This window comes from Orycteropus afer, unplaced genomic scaffold (genome assembly GCF_000298275.1).
Source record: "Orycteropus afer afer isolate SDZICR_OR568_19922 unplaced genomic scaffold, OryAfe1.0 scaffold00172, whole genome shotgun sequence".
NCBI lineage: Eukaryota > Metazoa > Chordata > Mammalia > Tubulidentata > Orycteropodidae > Orycteropus > Orycteropus afer.
In genome coordinates, this window is record NW_006921759.1 from 5,054,644 (window position 1) to 5,077,916 (window position 23,273).

Consider the following 23,273-nt stretch of genomic DNA (forward strand, 5'->3'; position numbering starts at 1 on the left):
GTTAATCAACTCCATGGTGGAATCTAGTGTGAGCAGCTGAGTAGATGCCTTTGGGTATGTGGTCTGCTTCCATATATAAGAAACAGCTTTGGGAATGGTCTCTACCTTATGGCATGCTTGAACCCTGCATGTAGCTGTGTCATTGTTCAGCAGCCTGCCATGCTCTACTGACCTTAGTACTTTCAAGAGACTTGAATTAATGGCCTGCCATGTGTGGTTTGGTAACATCAGGACTGTGCCATTTTACTTGTCGACCTTGGGCTTGTTAGCCTCAGCAGCCAGTAGCTGTGTGAGTGAAGAGATGCCTCCTCTATCTTCAGTGGACTGGGAGCCAGAGGCAGAGCTGAAGCCCAAGGTCAAGGGGCTTTCACACAGCCCCTGGAGCCTGACACTCTGAACTCAGACTTAAACCCTTCAAACTATGAGAGAATAAACTCCTGTTTGTTAAGGCCATCCCATTTGTGGTATATATTTTTTGTCAGAGCAGCACTAGGTAACCAGAACACTAACTTTATACATAAAGGAAAGAGACCTCACATAAGCAAAGCACTATTGAAGAAGAAGAACAAAGTAGGAGGTCTCACACTGCCGGATCTCAAAACTTACCATACAGGCACAGTGGTCAAAACTGCCTAGTATTGGTACAAAAGCAGACACATAGACCAATGGAATAGAATTGAGAATTCAGAAATAGATCCATTGATCTATGGTCAGCTGATCTTTGACAAAGGGCTGAAATCCATTAAATGGAGAACAGATTATTGCTTAACAAATAGTGCTGGGAAAACTGGATATCCATTTACAGAAAAATGAAACAAGATCTGTACCTCACACCATACATAAAAAATGAACTCCAGATGGATCAAAGACTTAAATGTGAAACCTAAAACTATAAAGTTCCTCAAGGAAAATCTAGGGGAAAATTTTGGACCCCTAATATATGGCATAAATAGACTATCAAGCATAATCCAAAGTGCACAAACAGCAGAAGTTATGAATGGGACCCTCTAAAAATTAAATTTTTATGTGTTTCCAAAGACTTCTCCAAAACAGTCAAAAGAGAACCTACAGATTGGGAAAAAATAGTTGGCAATGACATATCTGACAAGGGACTTATCTATGGAATTTATAGAAAAGTCCAACACCTCAACACCAAAAAGATGAATAATCTAATTCAAAAATGGGCAGAAGACATGAATAGACACTTCACCAAAGAGGATATGCAGGCAGCCAACAAACATATGAAGAAATGCTCAAGATCATTGGCCATTAGAGAGATGCAAATCAAAACAACAATGAGATACCGTCTTGTCCCTGTACTAGTAGCAAAGTTCAACAAGACAGAAAATAACAAATGCTGGTGAGGATGTGGAGATACTGGGGCTCTCATACATTGCTAGTGGAACTGTAAAATGATACAACCACTGTGGAGAGCAGTATGGTGATTCCTTAAAAAGAATTAGAAATATCATTTGACCCAACCATTTCATTACTAGGTATATATCCTAAAGAAGTGAAAGCCAGGACAAGAACAGATATATATGCATAGCCATGTTTATCACAGTCCTATTTACAATAGGCAAAATATGGAAACAACCTAGGTGTTTCATTCATCAACAGACAAATGGATAACTAAACTATGGTACATACACACAATGGAATAATATGCAACCCTAAAGAATAACGTAGAATTGCCAAAACACCACATAATGTGGATAAACTTGGAGGATATTATGCTGAGTGAAATAAGTCAATCACGGAAAGACAAGTATTGTATTAGTCTGCTATTTCAAAAAGTCAAGGAAAGGTTTATATGTGGAAGGAAATTTTCTTTGTTGGTTACAGGAGCTCTGATAGCATAGTGCTTAAGGCACTTGACTGCTAACCAGACGGCTGGTGGTTGAAACCCACCAGCCATTCCTCAGAAGGAAGGTTGGCAATCTACTTCCGTAGTGATACTGCCTTGGAAACCCAAGAAGTGGTTGCTATGTATCAGGTCCAACTCATCAGCACAAACAACAACAACAGGTTACCTGGAGTGGAAAATGAAGAGAGGGAACACTGTTAGATAGGTAGAGACAAATATTGATTTGGGTGAAGAGAAGGGCAATGTACCAAATGTGAGTATCAACACAATGGTATTGAAGAAGAGGAAGAGAGAGAGAGGTGCATGGGAGGTACAGACAACAAAGATGAACCCTTTTGCACATACAGTTCTGCATTGTCAGTGATGGGAAACATTGATCTATGGGTAGATAGAAGGTTGGACAGGCTGAACTATTAGGTATGTCTCTGCAGTGGGGGAGTGTGCCCAAGATCATGTATAGGGTTGGCAGACAATGTTTCTACAAGTTTATTTGTATGTTCTGTAAGAATTCCCAAGTATATAGTAGAGCTGAGAAGGGACAAGGTTGTAGTCACTTCTTGGCCACAGACAGCTACCCAGAGGACTGAGTAGTTGGACCTGGGCTCAGGACATAGTTGCCGGGGAGATCGAGCTCAATTGGCAAACATACGGCAGAAAAACATTGTTCCACATCCTACTTTGTAGAACATTTATTTTAAATAATCTCTCTAAGTGACTGATATAGAAAGTCAGTGGACCAGACATTGAGGATACTCTTGATGGAGAGCTGGGAAATTGGAGCACTTAGTGAAGCCGATGGGGGTCCACGGTAAGTCTGGTTGTGCCAGTTACCTGTGTATATTTGTTGTTTCTCTCCCATGCTAGTCTCTACTCTTTGTGAGGCAAGGACTTGTCTCTTCTGTTTCCTCCCAGTATGTAGTATATTGTGGTTGTTAAATGCTATACAGTCAAGGGAGCTTATTGCCAATGTCTATTTCTAGAAACCACCTCAGTCCTGCAGGGAAAAAAATCTCTGGCCCTTTAACAACCTTGCTGAAGTTTTTCTGATGCAATAAATTCTCTTTTCACATTTTAATGGTGACAAATCTTTGCAATATTTCTGCAAGGGGGAGTCCCTGAGCAGTGGATTTGTAGCTTTCAAGTATAACTTTAAATGTTGATACCTCCAGTTATAACTTTGCTTTGAGTCTCTGTTTATCCTTCAGCCCCATTGAAAGATTGTTGGAAGGGTTATTCAAGGTAATGTATATGACAGTGTCTAACTCATGGACTGTCCTCAATTCTTTTTTCATTTTTATCTAGCTAGTGATCAGTTTTATGCCACAACCTATCGGTCATTTTGTTTTACTGTGGTGGTGTATGTGTTGCCATGACGCTAGAAGCTATACAACCAGTATTTCAAATACCTCCAGGGTCAGACTAGGAAGAAAGTCCTGGTAATCTACTTCTCAAAATTAGCCAGTGAAACCCTATGATAGAATATTGTCCCATAAAATGCTGGACCATGATCCCAGTAATCTGGAAGTTACTCAGAAGACATAGTGGCAGCAACAAAAGACTCAGGCATACCTAGGATTAGGAAAATGGTGCAGGACTGGGTAACATTTCACTCTGTTGTACTTGGGGTCAGTATGAGCGAGAGGCAACTTGACAGCAACCAAAAAACAATAATCATTACTCATAGACAATGTTAAAAGACAAGCGATGTGCAGAGAGAAGATATTTGCAATACTTACATGTAAGAGATAAATGATTATTTTTCAAAATGCATAAAAAAGAGTTCCTACAAATAGGCAAAAGACAAAAAAATGCATACATAAAGAGACAAAAGATATAAACATAAAATTCATACAGAAGGATGTCTGAATCAGAGAAAACTCAATGCTTTACAAGGAAATGCAAATTAAAACAACAAACAAACAAAACAACCAACAACTAGGCACATTTTATTGTAATTTGTCAGATCCGCAATAACCATGAGTTGTCAGGATGTGGATGAAATGGTATAGTTCTCCATTACTCTTAGGTGTATAATTTGATACATTCAAAAGATATTAGAAGATTTTAGTGAAAATTCAAGCAATAACACCTAAAACTTAATAACTCTACTTTTGTAGATATATCCAACATAAATTCTGGAATATATGTACACAGTTATATAAAAGGATGACTATTGCAGCATTATTTGTTAAGACTGCAAAATGGAAATAATCTAAATGTCCATTAATAGAAAAATGAGTAAATAAAATGAGCAGTTAAAAGTGATGAACTAAATCAATTGGTTAAATCTCAAGAACATTGTGTTGAGAGAAAACAAGAACAAAACACTGAGTAACAACTATTTATATAAACAAAAAGAACAAATTTTGTTTTGTGATGCATATTTAGATGTGGAAAATTAGAAAGAAATGAAATGGACACAATCATACAAAATTTATTATACTGTTTGTCTCAGAAGGATAATGGAAAAGGGTAAGTTGCTAAAAAAGATTTTAACTGTTATCTGTCATATTTATTCTGTATAAACAAAATACTAAAATCTGGAGGAAGAAATAGGACTAAATATTAACTGTTTTTGTATCTAGATTATAGGACTATGAGTATTTGTTGTTATTTTACTCTTTGTAGTTTTCTGCAACATTAATGTTATTAAAAATTAAAAAAAAAAAAAGAAATTCCTGTGTATTACCCCATGTTTTTGCTGTTAGGTGCCATTATGTTAGGAGCTCTGGTAACATAGTGCCTAAGGCATTTGACTGCTAACCATATGGCTGGCAGTTCAAACCAGCCACTCCTCGGAAGGAAGGTTGGCCGATCTACTTCTGTAGTGATACTCCCTCAGAAACCCAAGGAGGAGTAGCTATGAGTTGGATCCGACTCGACAGCAGCGAGTTTAGAGCCATTGTGTTGGTCTCCAACACATGGTGACCCCATGTACAATGAAATCAGACTGTTGTGATCCATAGGGTTTTCATTGGCTGATTTTCAAAAGCAGATCACTAGGCCTATCTTCCTAGTCTGTCTTAGTCTGGAAGCTCCATGGAAACCTGCACCATAGCAACATGAAAGCCTCTATCAACAGATGGGTGGTGGGTGGGTTTGAGGTGCATTGGTCCAGAACTGAACCTGAATCTCCCTCATAGAAGGCAAGAAATTCTACCACTGAACTAGTAAAGACCTCAATACAGCTGAAGACATTCTATTTGGATAGACTGAAGTTAGTCACTGAGCTGTAATACCATGATGGACCTGGCAGATATGTTGAAGGGTCAGGGTATTGCCTGAGGAGTGTTGGAGGGCTCCCAAAGATTTTGAGCCATAGAGGGAGGTGTCAAGAATATGAACCATATTTCCCATGTTTGTTATATAATTGTATTTGTTTTTAATGCTCTCAGTTACTGTTTAAGTAGACAGTGAAACTACTCAGAGACCTAGGGAATAAATAGCTCTTTCTTCTCCTCCATTCCCCGCCTTTTGCCCTCCACTCATGTGGGGTTTGGCAGCCACACTTGAATGCTTCACAATTGGCGTACCTCTTCTTGGTTTCTGTATTATCTTCCTGTCTGGTAGGTGGTTGCTGTAGGAGTATGAAGGAGGCAAAGGCAGGAGAAAAGAAAGAGGGAGAATGTAATTGACTTTGGATAAAGAAGGAACATCTTATGGTTTATCATTCAAAGGATTAAGTATCATGATATGACTTTCAGGGATGAAGACACAAGGAATTCCAACTCCCAGTCCCCTGAACAGTTCTGTAGAGATTCTGAAGTTCCTTGCATCCCTGTCTTCCAGAAATGCTGGGCACCCACACAAGCTCTTACATGCAAACTCCACCCCCACCTCCCACACTTTTGTAAAACCCAACTTGTTTGGGCAGCATCTACAACCATGAATAGAAACGAGTGTGTACAAAGAGAGTGAAGTAAATGGCAATACATTCATTTTAAAGTGCTTCCCCATATGTGAATTTAACTTCCAAGCTCCAAATGATACAATATTATGAAAAAAAGAGGGTTTATTTATTTTTCTTCACAATTCATATCTTGTCAAAAGTCTTTTGGCTTTGCTGTAACTCACAGGTTTTCCTCTTCTTGGAAAGAAGGTAGTTCTTTGTTGATTTCTGTCATTCTAGGGAAGATTTAAGCAGCCCTGGTGATACAATAATTAAGTGGTTGGCTGCTAACCAAAAAAGTGACAATTTGAACCCACCAATGGCTCCATGGGAGAAAGATTTGGTGATCTGCTCCTGTAAAGATTACAGGCTAGAAAAGCCCCTGGGGCAGTTCTACTCGGTCATATGGGATCGCTATGAGTCACATCAACTCAACTACACCCAGCAACAACAACAACAAGGAAGATCTGCCTTGGTATAATCTCAAGCAGTGGTTTCCAAAAAAAGTGTGGTTCCAGCATAAGAAGCATCAGCATCACTGGGAACTTGTGAAAACACAAATGCTTGGGCCCTACCTCAGATTTAATGAGGTGTTGTGGTTCAGTGGTAGAATTATCACCATCTTTTTGGGAGATCCAGGTTCAATTCCCAAGCAGTGAACCTCATGCATTGTTTGTCAGTGGAGGCTTGCATACTGATATGATGTAGAACAGATTTCTGTGGAGATTCCAAACTAAGATGGACTAGGAAGAAAGGATTGACAGTCTATTTCTGAAAATTAGCCAGTGCAAACCCTGTGGACCAAAATTGTCCCATCTACAACTAATCATGAGGATGGCACAGGACCATGCAGCATTTTGTTGTGCTGCACGTAGAGTTTCCAAGAATTGTACGCTACCTCAAAGGCAACTAACAGCCACACCCAGACTTACTGTTGGGTGAAGACCTAACAACCTGTTTTAACAAACTCTTCAGATGATTCTGATGCAGGCGTGCCAAAGTTTGAAAATCTATATTATAAAGAAACAGCACTGAACCACAAATCAAGAGTAAGAGTTCAGCCTAAAATCCTTTACTTGTAAAACAGGAGTGAACTCTTCATATTTTGCCAGGTTGTTAGCATAGACGTTTGTTTTTTAAATATAATGTAAGCCCAGTTACTGCTTACTAAATGAGTAATGTCTGTGAAATTTCTTTAAAAATTATGAAGGGCTATATAATTTAAATTGTTATTATTGTCATTATTGCATCCTGAGACTAGTTTTGTTTGCTATTTTCTCTCATTATTTAAGCATCTCTTTTGCTTCTTTAAGAAGCTGCTTGTTACTATCCATGAAGAATCGCCAAATTTGGTAAATAACAATATAAGACACCAAGTTAAATTAAAAGTTCAGATAAAAAACATTTTTTAAATATGAGTATGTCCCAAATATTGAATGAACATAATTTTACTAAATATTTATTCAATGTTTATCTGAAATTCAAATATAACTGGGCATTCTGTATTTAATCCAGCAACTCAGTATCATGCTTTTTTTTTTTTTTCCAGTTTAGGGACCAGATTTTATTGATTTCAAATTTTTATATATCCAAAGGAGTATGTTCAGCTGCAAGTAACAGGAACTCTTATAATGGTTTTAACAAAAGAAGTTTAGTTTCTTTATCCAGCATATCGTCTTGGAGGGGGATGATTCTAGAAAAAGGTTCAATGATTCAAAGACATCGAGGATCTGGTTCTGGGTTCTTATGATTCTATTTGTCTTTCCCTCTTCTTCACAAAATGGCTGTAGTAGCTCTAAACATCAGATCCTAACAGAAGTTCTTGCCAGGAAACTTTATAGTATCAGAAGGAAGAATATCCTTCTGTGAATATTTCTGGGAAAGTAGAAAACTACTTATGTTTCCCATTCTTTGTTGTTGTTGTTGTTATGTGCCATCGAGTCGGACCCGACTCATAGCGGCCCCTCCTTGGGTTTCCGAGGCAGTATCACTACGGAAGTAGATTGCCCCATCTTCCTTCCGAGGAGTGGCTGGTGGGTTTGAACCGTCAGCCTTCTGGTTAGCAGTCAAGTGCCTTAGCCACTATGCTACCAGAGCTCCCATTCTTTACAGTGGAGGTAATCAAGATAGAAAGGGCTAGGGAAGCCTTTGGGATAGGTAGTTGAGGGCATCTGCCAGTTTGAGCAAACGTTTATTAAGTAAATATTATATGCTAATCCCTGTGCTTAGAGTTAGAAATCCAAAGATGTATGACACAATGTTCCTCCCTCTAGGAGCTTAGACTCTATTCAAGAAGGCATATACGAGTGAAATTAATTGAATACAATTAGCTATGTGCTTTGTTAGATATACACCCAGGACAGCCACTTCTCTCAGGCCAGCAGTTCAGAAAAGGCTTCTAGAAGAGATGCTACTTAAAACATGGTAGGTGCTTGGGATTCTATGAGAATTAAACCAGTTTATGCATGTAGAAATCTTCAGTGTAGTATCTGGCACATAATAAGGATATATAGATGTTAGCTCTTACAATGGTTATCATCCTAATGGAAGTCATTGGTTGGCTGTCATGTGGGTGTCTATCTTTTATTGACTGATCGAAATTAGGGGATGCAACCTGCCTGACTTTTCATGAGGTTAGAAATTTAAGCAAGGAGAAAATGAGCCAGATATAAGCAGATAACAGAACTGGGAAACTAAAACTCACAGCTCTAAAATGTTATCTGTTATTAGTTGCTGTCGAGTTGATTCCAACTCATGGTAAACCCATGTATGCAGAGTAAAACTGTTCAATAGGATTTTCAAGGCAGAAGCAGATCACCAGACCCGTCTTCCAAGATGCCACTGGTGAGTTCGAACTGCCAATCTCAAGTCTATTTATCAAGTGCTAAACCATTTGTACCACTAAGCCACCTAAAAAACTACCCAGCCAGTATGAATAGGTGGTTTTTCATTCTGTGATTCCAGGCCCCCAGAGAGTCCCATTAGTTCTGTCCCACGGACTGAAGAGATTGTCAAAATTTCTGGATACTTCTGTATTTTAACAGCCTCACATGTCCCCTCCCCAAATACACACACATGCGCGCATGCACATGCACAACAATGCCAAACAGGACTTCCATTTAACCTGGAGGTTAAGCATCAAGACTATCTGCCCTCAACCAGCTGTGTGAACTTGGAAAAATTTCTTAACTTCTCAGTGCCTCAGTTTCCTCATCTGTAAGGTAGTAATAAAAATAAAACTCTTTTTCTCATAGGATTGTTTTTGAGTGAGAATTAAATATAGTCTACCAGAGTGCTTAGCACATGTGTCATGTTCTAAGCATCCAAAAATTATTAGCTCGGGTGGCGTAGTGCCTAAGGCATTTGACTGCTAACCAGAAGAAGGCCGGCCACCAGCCACTCCTCAGAAGGAAAATTGGGCAATCTACTTCCATAGTGATAACTGCCTTGGAAACCCAAAGAGGGGTCACTATGAGTCAGATCTGACTCGACGGCAGTAAGTTTATTAGTGCCAAGGAGCTCTGGTGGCATAGTAGGTAAGGCATATTGCTGCTAAACAGAAGGTGAATGGTTCAAACCCACCAGCTGCTCTGCAGGAGGAATATGAGGCAGTTTACTTCCTTAAAGATTTATTGGAAACCCAATGGGGATCATCGCTATGAGTCAGAATCTACTAGATGGCAGTGGGTTTGGTTTCTATTATTATTATTATTATTACTGTTGTTGTTGTTATGTGCCCTTGAGTTGGACTTGACTCATAGAGACCCCTCCTTGGGGTTCCAAGGCAGTATCACTATGGAAGTAGATTGCCCCATCTTCCTTCCGAGGAGTGGCTGGTGGGTTTGAACCTCCAGCCTTCTAGTTAGGAGTCAAGTGCCTTAGGCACTATGCTACTAGAGCTCCCATTATCATTACTACTACTGTTATTATTATTAGTGCCAGGAGCTCTGGTGGCACTGTGTTTAAAGCCTTGGGCTGCTAATGAAAAGATCAGCAGTTCAAACCCACTAGCTGCACCACAGTGAAGAAAGACGAGGCAGTCTGCTTCCATATTGATTTACAGCCTCAGAAACCCTATGGGGCAGTTCTGCTCTGTCCTACAGGGTCTCTATGAATCAGAATTCACTCGATGTCAGTGAGTTTGGTTTGGTTATTATTAATGCCATTTTAATTATTAGATATTGAAGGTTTGAATAAGATTGTTCTTAACAAAAAATTTCCACTGCTAAATGAAAACAGAAGAAAGAATATTCATTGTTTTAATCAAGTCCCCAGAACTGTGGTGCTAGCAGAATCAAGTCCCAGAGAAAATTAATTGAGTTGTCTAGGTCAGTCCATAGTGTTGGGTGCAAATCAGGTCCTTAGACTATCACTGCAAAATTAGCATATACTCACATTCACAAAATTTTCACCACTCTAAAGAGTTTTACTTAAAAACTATCACCATATAATAATCCATATAAATATATTTCAAGCACTTGTTCCATGCTTTGAGATCTCATGTAAACAATGCAGATATATATTTTAATGGCAGGTATTAATATCCATCTCACCCACTACTGGATTTCCTTCCAAGTTTCTTTTCAGTTGCTACTGTAAACCTAGTTCTCATTAGTTTTAGGGAATAATCCCTCCTCACAGTAGGCTGACTCCCATTTTGCAACTCAGTAAATTCATAGAGATAGGTTTAGAAAATTAATAAACTCTCTCATCCAGAGCAAAAAGTCACCCATATTCCTTATGGTTATTATAAGTTCCATGGGTTCCTACCCTAGAAACCTAGAATTTAACTTTAGCTCTCTCTTTTATCACTCCACATTCTTACATTACTTTCTCCAAAATCATCAAAGGCCTTTTTCCAAAATCTGGCTCTGCTCCATTTCACTAACATAATCTCTTCCACTAGCTGGATCATTCTCTTCTCTCAACCCAACAAGCAACAAATCCAACTAAAATGGGATTAAATAATAGGAGTTAGTCTCTTACTTAACAAGAAATCTAAGGAAGGTAGTAACAGGGTTGGTTCAAGGGTTCTGGGGCAGCACCTCTGTAATTTTTTTGTGACTTCCTCCTGGATATAAGATAACATCTACATCTGCAGAGATTATATCCTTTCAGAACAGTGTTCTATTACATCTCCCAAAATGTCTCTCCTTGTTTATAACAGAAGAAACCCTTCCCTGAATCCTTCAGTACACATTCCCTTATATGCTGGGATAGGTTCAAATGTCTATGCCCTAGGTACTAAGTCAATGTTGTTAGTTGCTGTTGAGTCGGCTGTGACTCATAGCAACCCTATGTACAACAGAACTAAACACTGTCCAGTCCTGCACTATCCTCTCAATCCTTGCTAAGCTTGAGTGTGTCATTGCAGCCACTGTGCCAATCCATCTTGTTGAGGGTATTTCCCTTCTTTGCTGGCCCTCTACTTTGCCAAGCATGATATTCTTCTCCAGGAAATGGTCCTCTCTGGCTAAATGACCAGAGTAGGTGAGACAAAGTCTGGACATTCTGGCTTCCAAGGGGCATACCAGTTGCATTTCTTCCAGGACAGATTTGTTCATTCTTTTGGCAGTCCATAGTATTTCCAGTATTCTTCGCCAAAACCAAAATTGAAAGGCATCAACTCTTCTTTCATTCATTGTCCAGCTTCCTTATTCATTGTCCAGCTTTCACATGCATATGAGGCAATTGAAAATACCACGGATTGGGTAAGGTACACCTTAGTCTTCAAAGTGACTTCTTTGCTCTTTAATACTTTAAAAAGGTCTTTTGCAGCAAATTTTCCCAGTGCAATAGAACATCTGATTGCTGCTTCCATGAGTGTTGACTGTGGATCTAGGTAAAATGAAATCCCTGACAACTTCAATCTTTTCTCTGTTTATCGTGATGTTGTTTATTGGTCCAGTGGGGAAGATTATCAGTTTCTTTATGTTGAGATCTAATCCATACTGAAGACTGTAGTCTTTGATCTTCATCAGTAAATGCTTCAAGTCATCTTCACTTTCAGCATGCAAGGTTGTGTCATCTGCATATCACAGGTGGTTAATGGTTTTTCATCCAATCCTGATGCCATGTTCTTCTTCATATAGTCCAGCTTCTTGGATAATTTTCTCAGCATACAGATTGAATAAGTATGGTGAAAGGATACAACCATCACATAAACCCTTCTGGATTTTAAAACATACAGTATCCGTTTGTCCTGTTCAAACAGTAGCCTCTTGGTCTACATAAAGCACAGTTAAGTATTCTGGTATTCCCATTTCACAATATTATCCATAATTTGTCATGATCCATATAGCCAAATGCTTTTGCATAGTCAATAAAACACAGGGAAACTCTTTCTGGTATTTTTTACTTTCAGCTAAGATCCATCTGACATCAGAAATAATATTCCTTGTTCCAACTCCTCTTCTGGGTCCAGCTTGCATTTCAGAAAGTTATCTGTCAATATGGTGCTGCAACCAGTTTTTAATTATCTTCAGCAAAATTTCACTTGCATGTGATATTAATGATATTGTTTGATAATTTCCACATTCTATGCTATCACCATTCTTTGGAATGGGCACAAATCTCTTCCAGTCAATTGGCCAGGTATCTGTGTTTCAAATTTCTTGATATAAATGTGTAAGTGCCTCTAGCACTGCATCCATTTGTTGAAACATCTCGATGAATTTTCTATCAGTTCCTGGAGCCTTGTTTTGCCAATTCCTTCAGTGTAGCCTTGATGTCTTCCTTTAATACCATTGGTTCTTATCATATGCTACTTCCTGAAATAGTTGCACATGGACCAATTCTTTTTGATACAGTGACTCTGTGTATGCCTTCCATCTTCTTTTGATGCTTCTTGTATCATTTAGTATTTTGCCCATAGAATCCTTCAGTATTGCAACTTGAGGCTTGAATTTTTTCTTCAGTTCTTTCAGCTTGAGAAATGCTAAGCATGTTCCCCCTTTTAGTTTTCAAACTCCAAGTCTTTGCACCTATCGTTATAATACTTTACTTTGTCTTCTCAAGGTGCCCTTTGAAATCTTCTGTTCAGTTCTTTTATTTCAGCATTTTTTCCATTTGCATTAGCTATTCTCCACTCAAGAGCAAGTTTCAGAGTCTCTTCTGACATCCATTTGCTCTTTTCTTCCTTTCTTGTCTTTTTAATTACCCCCTGCTTTCTTCATGTATGATGCTTCTGATGTCATCCCACAACTCATTTGGTCTTCAGTTCACTGGTGGTCAATGCATCAAATCTATTCTTCAGATGATCTCTAAATTCAGGTGGCATATAGTCAAGGTCATATTTTAGCTCTTGGTGACTTATTTTAATTTTCTTCAGCTTCACCTTGAACTTGCATATGAGCAATTGATGGTCTGTTCTATAGTCAGCTACTGGCCTTGTTTTGACTGATGATATTGCGTTTTTTATCACCTCTTTCCACAGATGTAGTTGATTTGATTCTTGTATTTTCCATTTGCTGAGGTCCACATGTATAGCTGCTATTTATGTTGTTGAAAAAAGGTGTTTGCATGAATAAATATTGGTCTTAAAAAGTTCTATCATACAATCTCTGGTGTCATTTCTATCACCAAAGCCCTAAATTAATTGCGAGTGAAAATAGGTGGAATTTTTCCCACTATAGTGGGAGATAGCTCTGCCAGATGGGAAGAGGGGAGATGGGAGTGACTAATAGGCAACCAAGTCTGCCTGTTACGTTGTCAGTGATAGGTAGAGTCACTGACAGTTAGAGTCCTATCTGGGATCCCTTATTCCTCTCAAGATATCAAAATACACTCTCTTTTCCAAACAAATACATAGCTTTCTTATCCAAGAAATCCCATCCCTCCTCTGCCTTTCCTAACTTTTCCAGCCCAAGTCAATTGATCTCTGCCTCAATTCATATGCATGCAACTTTATCACTGAACATTTTTCAGCCTGAGAATAACTTGATTAGAGCTGTAGAGATATTATATTATAGGCAAGTCATGACAAATCACACAGCATGAATGCTTGTTTGGAAAAGGCCTGGGCTTTAATGTTAATGAACTTTGGCTCAAGTGAGGAAAATATTCATCATGCTGACATGGAAATCATGCTGATTGGAAATTTTTTCCAAAATCTACATTTTAGTTCATCAGTATCACATGTTGAAGAGGGAACTTGAGGACTTAGAGTTCATTTCTGGAATTTTTAAGGGAATTTTAGAAAAGGAAACATGAAAATGAGTTTTTAAGTGTAAGGGAAATTGGTTGGGCACATATTTTATATACCGTTGAATTCCTGATCAGGAGATTCTCTACAGAATTATAGTCTCATGCTCTATGCTTTCTCCTTTCTACCTAATATCCTTATTATAATGTGCTAGTGTGGCGATGGGAGGATGGCAATTTCAAGATTAAAGAACTCAGCTCATCGACTTTTATAGCAGGAACTATGCCTCAATGTGATTTTGAAATGTGCAATTAACTTTTTAGTCCTCTGGGGGGAAAAAATGTATTTTTCTTAGAGGAAGGATCTAGAGTCCCTTATTGATGCGATCCTCCTGAGTGTGGAATTCTTATTTGTCACAGCTTCCTTGATGACTTTTTATAATGGAATATTCCATGGTTATTTTGAATCTAGCCTTTTTATTTTCTAAAAAAGAAACTGTTACTGCATCCTCTGCTTAACACATCATGTTTTCATGTTTACTCCCCTCTACCAGTGCAAGGGTCTTTTTATCTCTCAACAGTGATGGACTTCAAAGAGAGGGGCACACTTTGCACATCTTGTCTTTCTACCTTCTTCTTTCTTTGCAGCTTTCTTGAAATGAAGCTACTACACACCTACACACATGACATGAACACACAAAAATAATCTGTCCTGGGTCAGGACCTCCCAATAGTGAGTCCTCCTTCCCCTCACACCTCCTTCAGTGATGTTATGAACCATGAAAATGGTATTTCAATTCAACAGCACTTTGCTGCCAAGCTCATAAGGAAAACACAGCATCACAAGTTTTGCTTTGTTATGTCTGAATGACACACTATTTTTTCAGCATGTATATTGCCATGCTTCCTTATTTAAAATCAGCAGAGGTCTACTAACTATAATACCTTGTTTATGTTTTATATGAGTGGTATAAATTAATTGAAATAGGGGCATGAAGGAAAGCACCATTACTTCTGTCTGTCAAGGAAGACTCATTGAAGATTTCAGAGAAAAGGAAACCTTGACAGAGAAATTGAATTTTGCCAGATTAGAAGGTGAATTCTAGGTGAAGGTAACAGTACTAGCCAGAGCCTGTAGAAGTGAAAATGCAATTTGTATTTAAGGAATGAAGACTGGTAGCACAAAGGTCAAAAGCACCAGGATAAGGGTAGTTAACAAGATTTCAAAGAGAGAAAACAATTGCACAAGTTAGACTTTAATGGATGTAAGGTACCAAGAAGTTGGAATAAAGAATATCAATAGAATAATGAAGCATACAAGGAAAGATCTTGGCACTAATATTTTATATTATTAGAGGAACTGTGACCAGGAATTCTGGTAAGATGGCAGAATAGGCAGACAGCCTGCATAGACCCTATTCAACAAAGAAAAAGGGAACCAACTAACAAGTAATCAGAATTCCAGAACAGGAAGAGAAAAAGAAAATCACTGAGAAAATTGTCCAAGATTTGTTGGATGAGAACTTCCCTAATATGATGTAAGATGACAATATATCCATTCAGGAAGTCCAACGAACCCCAAACAGGATAGATTCCAAAAGAAAATCACCAAAACATGTCATCATCAAACTCATCAGAACCAAAGACAAAGAAATAATCCTGAAAGCAACACGGGAAAAAGGAAAAGTTACTTACAAAGGACAACCAATAAGAATACGCTCTGATTTCTCAGCAGAAATCATGCAAGCAAGAATGCAATGGGATGGTATATATAAAACCCTGAAAGAAAAATTTCCTATCAAGAATTATATACTTGGCAAAATTGTCCCTCAAATATGATGATGACATTAGGACATGTCCAGATAAGCAGAAATTAAGGGAATTTGTTAAAATCAGACCAGTCTTACAAGAGATACTAAAGGGAGTCCTTTGAACAGAGAACCAATAATAGCAAACATCAACCAACCATTAATACATAAGATGACATAACCTAGAAACCAACACAGCTATGGACTAAAATAAGCTTACAAGATTGTAAACAGGGAACCAGAGACATCAATTGGCAAATGAGGACAACTACAAACCAAAAAGAGGGAGAAAATAGTGTAGTTACAGAACTTCTAAATGTTGAGGACGTCAAGAGAGTTGCAAAATGGAATGGACTGTTCTAAACTCAGGGAGAAAATTATAAATCACAGGCTAACCTCAAAGAAAAGTGATAAACCTTCACAACACAAGCACAAATATTTAGCAAATACTAAAACAATAGCAACAAAGAAAATGATAACACAATTCATAAACATAATGACCTCAGCACAGAAAATTATATGGAACAAAGAAACCAGGAACACCATGAAAAAACAGAACAAAATGACAGCAACAAATTCATATTTGATGATAATTTCACTGAATGTTAATGGATTCAATGCAGTACTCAAGAGACAAAGAGTTGCAGACTGGATAAGAAAACAAAACCCATCAATATGCTGTCTCCAAGAGACACACGTTAGAGATAAAGACAAAAATAGACTAAAAATCTAAGATTGGAAAAAGATAGATCAAGCAAACGGCAACAGTAAAAGAGTAGAGTGGCAATATTAATTTCTGATAAAATTGACTTTAAGACAAAAGTCATCATATGAGACAAGGAAGGACATTATATAATGATTAAAGGATCAACTGAACAAGAAGATAAAACCATTATAAATATCTGTGGACCCAATGAAAGAGCCCCACACCACGTAAATCAGACTTTACAAGAGTTGAAAAGGCAAATAGATGACTCCACAGTCATAGTGGGAGACTTTAATACACCACTTTCAGTGAAAGATAGAATAACTGGAAAGAAACTCAACAAAGATGCAGAAGAGCTGAACAATACCATCCACCAATTTGACCTTATAGACATTTACAGAGCACTTCACCCAACAATAACACAATATACATTCTTTTTTAGTGGAGGAACTGTGACCAATAAGACAATAAGAAAAGGTATTGTATTATCATACACTCAACTACATTGTCTAGACTATAAGTACTTATTTAGATACAGAATTTTTTTAGAGGTCATAATTTTAAGGAAGAATTCCTGGAGTAGTTAGAGAAGGGGCAAAGACTGGTTGGTTCGGGAGAACTGAATTATCAGAGAGTAAAGAAGAAAGTATTATTCCTCAGTAAAATCTCAGTAATAGGAAAGAGCAGGATTGTGGGAGCACAGATGGTGGATATGAAAGACAATAAAGAGATAGGACTAATAATTAGGAGGGAGGTTTGACCTGTGGGGTCTGCTGGCTTATTTTCATACTGCTCAATCTTACTGTATATTTTAATCACCTACAGAGGATTAAAGAAAATATTGATGCCTGGTTTCATCCCTGGAATTCTGATTTAGCTGCTCTGAAGAATGCAGCCAGAGTTAAAGAGTGCATGTTATGAGAAACCACACATTCTTTGCAGTGGAATGTGGATTTGCATGTTCTTAAGTGATGAAGAAATATTATGGATGTGGTTGGTTAGGAAGAGGAAACTTATGACTGTAAGGTGGATTGGAGAGAAAGTGATACTTATGGAAATGAGTCCAACCAGGAATTTACAGAGATATCTTGATGTGAGTTATCAGAGCAGCATGTTCCATGGAAAATGGAAGAAAGCAGCACATCCCAGAGATTCATTAAAGAATCAACCAATGGCATGAAGATAGAGACAGGAAGATTTAGGAGAAAGAGTGGTCATTCTGGAGTTTGGTGGACTTGGATTCCAACTCTGAAATAAAAAAAAAAAAAACCTTTATGTTTAACTTTGTGAGGAACTACAATCCTGTTTTCCACAGTGGCCGCACCATTTTACATTCCTACCAGCAATGTGATATAGTGACTAATGCATTTGACTGCTAACCAGAAGCCTGGCAGTTCAAACCCACCAGCCACTCCTTGGAAGGAAGACTGGGCAATCTACTTCTGGAGAGATAACACCTTGGGACCCCAAGGAGGGGTCGCTATGAGTCAGATTCTACTTGATGGCAGTGAGGTTTTTTTGTTTTGTTTTGTTTTGTTTTTTACCAGCAATGTAGGAACTTTCCAAGATCTTCCCATCCTTCCCAACACATGTTGTCATCTGTCTTTTTTTATCATAACTATTTTAGTGGATATAAAGCATTGTCTCATTGTAGTTATGATATGCATATCCCTAAATGGGAGCTCTGGTGGCATAGTGCCTAAGGCATTTGACTGCTAACCAGAAGGCTGGCGGTTCAAACCCATCAGCCACTCCTTGGAAGGAAGGTTGGCAATCTACTTCCATAGTAATACTGCCTCGGAAACCCAAGGAGGGGTCGCTATGAGTTGGGTCTGACTCCATGGCAGTGTTTTTGGTTTGTTTGGAATGGGTAATGATGTCAAGAACCTTTTCATGTATATATTGTTTATTTAAGTAGGCAGGTGGGTGTGTGGCTTGGGCCTTCTGGGGGTGGTTTTATTCAAGGCTGGGCCCCAAAGCAAGTAGGTGGGTAGGCACGTGAGTTGCTTGGGCCTTCTGCCACTCAGGCAAGTAGGGATGTGAGCAGAGCAGTTAGAAACAGCTAAGGGAGATGGATTTGTGTGTCAGTTTGTCATCCTGTGATGGCTTGTGTGTTGCTGTGAGGCTGGAAGTCATGACACTGGTGTTGCAAAATGCCTGCAGGGTTCCCTGTGGTGGACAGGTTTCAGTGGAGCTTCCAGACTAAGACAGACTTGGAAGAAGGGAGAGGCCATCCACTTCTCAAAGAATTGGCCATTGAAAACCTTATGAATAGCAGTGAAATGCTATGTGATAAATTATTGGAAAACTTTATGAATAGACCTGAAACACTGTCTGACATAGTGCCAGAACATGAGCCCATCAGGTTGGAAGGCACTCAAAATATGACTGGAGAAGAGGTGACTCCTCAGAGTAGAGAAGACCTTAATGATATGAATGGAGTAAAGCTTTCAGGACCTCCATTGACTAATGTGGCATGACTGAAAATGAGTAGAAACAGCTGCAAACATCCATTAATAATCAGAACATGGAATGTATATGAATCTAAGAAAATGGGAAGTTGTCAGAAATGAAATGGAATGCATAAAGATCAATATCCTAGGCATCAGTGAACTGAAATGGACCAGTTTTGGCCATTTTGAATCAGCCAATCATATGATCTACTGTGACAAAAATGACAAATTGAAGAGGAATGGTGTGGCATTCATCAACACAAAGATTGTTTCAAGATCTGTCCTCAAGTACAATGCTGTCAGTGACAGGATAATATCCACACTCCTACAAGGAACACCAGTTAAATACTACTATTATTCAAATTTATGCACCAATTACCAAAGCCAAAGAAGAGGAAATTGAAGATTTCTACCAACTTCTGCAGTCTGAAATTGACCATACATCTTGCAATCAAGATGAGTTGATTATTACTGGTGACTAGACTGCAAAAGCTGGAAAAAAGGAAGAGTCACTGGTAGTTGGAAAATATGGCTTTGGTGATAGAAATAACACTGGATATCACATGATAGAATTTTGCAAGACTAAAGACTTACTCATTGCAAATATCTTTTTTCAATAACATATATGATGGCTATACATGTGGACTTCACCTGATGGAGTACACAGGACTCAGATTGACTACATCTGTGGCAAGAGGCAATGGAGAAGTCCAATACCTTCAGCCAAAACAAGGCCAGGAGCTGATTGTGGAACAGACCATCAACTGCTCATATGCAATTTCAACTTGAAGTTAAAGACAATTAAAACAAGTCCACAAGAGCCATAATATGACTTTGGTGATACCCCCTTGAATTTAGAGACCATCTAAAGAATAGATTTGATGCATTGAACACCAATTACTGAAAACCAGAGGAATTGTGGGATGTCATCAAGAACATCATCCATGAAGAAAGCAAGAGGTCATTAAAAAGACAAGAAAGGAAGAACAGACCAAAATGGTTGTCAGAAGAGACTCTGAAACTTGCCCTTGAGTGGAGAGTCGCTAAAGCAAATGGAAGAAATGACAAGAAAGAAGAGCTGAACAGAAGATTTCAAAAAGCAGCTCAAGAAGACAAAGACAACTATTAGAATTAAATGTGCAAAGACCTGGAGTTAGAAAACCAAAAGGGAAGAACACATTCAGCATTTCTCAAGCTGAAAGAAGTGAGGAAAAATTTAAGCCTTAAGTTACAATATTGAAAGATTGTACAGGCAAAATATTGAATGATGCAGAAAACATCAAGAGAAGATGGAAGGAATACACAGAGTCACTGTACCAAAAAGAACAGGTCAATGTTCATCCATTTCAGGAGGTGGCATATGATCAAGAACCAATGTTATTGAAGGAAGAAGTTGAGGCTGCACTGAAAGAATTGGTGAAGAACAAGGCTCCAGGAATTGACGGAATACCCATTGAGATCTTTCAACAAATGGATGCCATGCTGGAGGCACTCACTGGGTTATGCCAATAGATTTGGAAGACAGTTACTTGGCCAGCTGACTGGAAGAGATCCATATTTGTACCCATTCCAAAGAAAAGTGATCCCACAGAATGTGGAAATTATCAAACAATATCATTAATATTACATGCAAGTAAAATCTTACTGAAGATAATTCAAAAACGGTTGCAGTAGTATATTGACAGAGAACTTCCAGAAATGCAAGCTGGATTCAGAAAGAATGTGGAATGAGGGATATCATTGCTGATGTCAGATGGACCTTAGCTAAAAGCAAAGAAGACCAGAAAGATGTTTATTTATGTTTTATTGACTAAGCAAAAGTATTCGATTGTGTAGATCATAATAAATTATGGACAACATTGAGAAGAATGGGAATTCCAGAACACTTGATTGTACTCATGAGGAACCTATACATAGATAAAGAGGCTTTATGTCTTTCAAACAGAGCAAGGGGATACTGAATGGATTAAAATCAGGAAGGGGGTGTGTCAGGGTTGTATCCTTTCATCATGCTTACTCAATTTGTATGCTAAGCAAATAATCCAAGAAGCTGGATTATATGAAGAATGTGACATCAGGTTTGGAGGAAGACTCATTAAGAACTTGCAATATGCAGAACTTTGCTTGCAGAAAGTGAGGACAACTTGAGGCCCTTATTGATGAAGATTAAAGACTACAGTCTGCAGTATGGATTACACCTCAATGTAAATAAAACAAAAATCCTTGCAACTGGTCCAATAAACAGCTTCATGATGGATGGAGAAAAGATTGAAGTTCTCAGGACTTCATATTACTTGGCTCTACGATCAACACCAATGGAAGCAGCAGTCAAGACATCAGATGACGTATTGCATTGTGCAAATCTGCTGCAGAAGACCTTTTTCAAGTGATGAAGAGCAAAGGTATCTCCTTGAAGACTAAGATGCGCCTAACCCAAGCCATGGTATTTGCAATCACCTATTATGCATGTGAGGAGCTCTGGTAGCATAGTGCCTAAGGCACTTGACTGCTAACCAGGAGGCTGGCAGTTCAAACCCACCAGCCACTTCTCAGAAGGAAGGTTGGGCAATCCTACTTCCATAGTGATAACTGCCTCGGAAACCCAAGGAGGGGTCGCTAGGAGTCGGGGCCAACTCGATGGCAAATAACAACAACAACATTATGCATATGAGAGTTGGTCAATGAATAAGGAAGACTGAAGAAGAGTTATGTTGAAGAAGAATGCTAAGAAAACCGTGGACTGCTAAAAGGACTTACAAATGTGTCCTGAAAGTAGTCCAGCCAGAATGCTCCTTGGAAGCAAGAATGGCCAGACTTTAACTCACCTACTCTGGTCATGTTGTCAGGTGGAACCATTCTGGAGGATAGCATGGTTGGTAAAGTGAAGGGTCAAGGAAGAAGGGAAAGACCCGCAACATGATGGATTGACACAGTGGCTGCAACAATGGCCTCAGGTATAGCGAGGATTGTGAGGCTGGCACAGGATTGGGCAGTGTTTGTTCTGCTGTGCATAGGCTCTCTATGAGTCAAAAATAACTCGATGGCACCTAACAACAACAACATTGTTTATTTGTTCATTTTCTTTGGTGAAATATCTATTCAGATCCTTTGCCTCTTTTCTAATTATTTTCTTTTTCCTTTTATCATTGAACTGCAAGAATTATTTATATACTTTGGATACAAGTACCTTGTCAGATATAAAATTTACAATTTTTTTTTCCCATTTTATAGATTGCCATCACTTTCATGATGGTGTCTATTGAAGCACAGGCTTTTAATTTTGACGAACACCAAATTAGCAATTTTTTTTTTTTCCTTTTGTCGTTTGTCCTTTTGGATTTACACAGTGGCTAAAACAATGGGCTCATTTATAGCAAGGATCATGGTACTGGCACAGGACCAGACAGTGTTTCTTTCTGATATACATAGGGTCACTCTGAATTGACAATGACTTGATGGCACCTATAAGCAACAGCAACATCTAAGAAATATTTGTCTAACCAAAGGTCTTGAAGGATTACCCCTATGTATCCTATGAAACTAAGTTTTAGTTCTTATATGTATATGTAGATTTATGGGAGCTCTGATAATGTAGTGCCTAAGGCACTTGACTGCTAACCAGAAGGCTGGCAGTTCAAACCCATCAGCCACTCCTCAGAAGGAAGATGGGGCAATCTACTTCCATAGTGATACTGCTTCGGAAACCCAAGGAGGGGTCACTATGAGTCAGGTCCAACTCGACGGCACGTAACAAATGTAGATTTATGATACATTTGGAGCTAAATTTGGAGTATGGTGTGAGGAAGGGATCCAACTTTGTTCTTTCGCATATGGATATGCACCATTTGGTGGAAAGATTGTTTTTCCTTCCTTTGAATTGTCTTGACACATTTGTGCAGAACTTATATACCTAGCCTTATGTTAAGGAGCTCTGGTGGTATAGTGGTTAAGGCATTTGGCTGCTAATCAAAAGGTCAGTGGTACAAACCCACCAGCTGCTTTGTGGAAGTAAGATGAGGCAGTCGGTTTCCATAAAGATTGACAGCCTTGGAAACCCAATGGGGGTCACTATGAGTGAGCTCTTTATGCTACCATATCTTTTAAAGGAGAAAAATAATAATACAAGTTTGCAAAATCTTGTAGGAAATGCTGCTACTATGTGCTTAGTCAGATTTATTTTGTCATTAAAATATTTTTTTAATTATCTACCTTTATATTTTTTATACTTGATTGATCTGTTTTGTCTTTATTCCTACATTTCACATAAATTCCTGGTAAGAAAATTATCATTTTTTTTTCTCTTGTCAAAAATAGAAAAGAAAGAAAACCACGGGTGCCTGCTCAAGGTCACAGCCATGCATGCATTGACTGCTTACTGTCACATGTTCCCAAGCATCTCTGTCCCTTG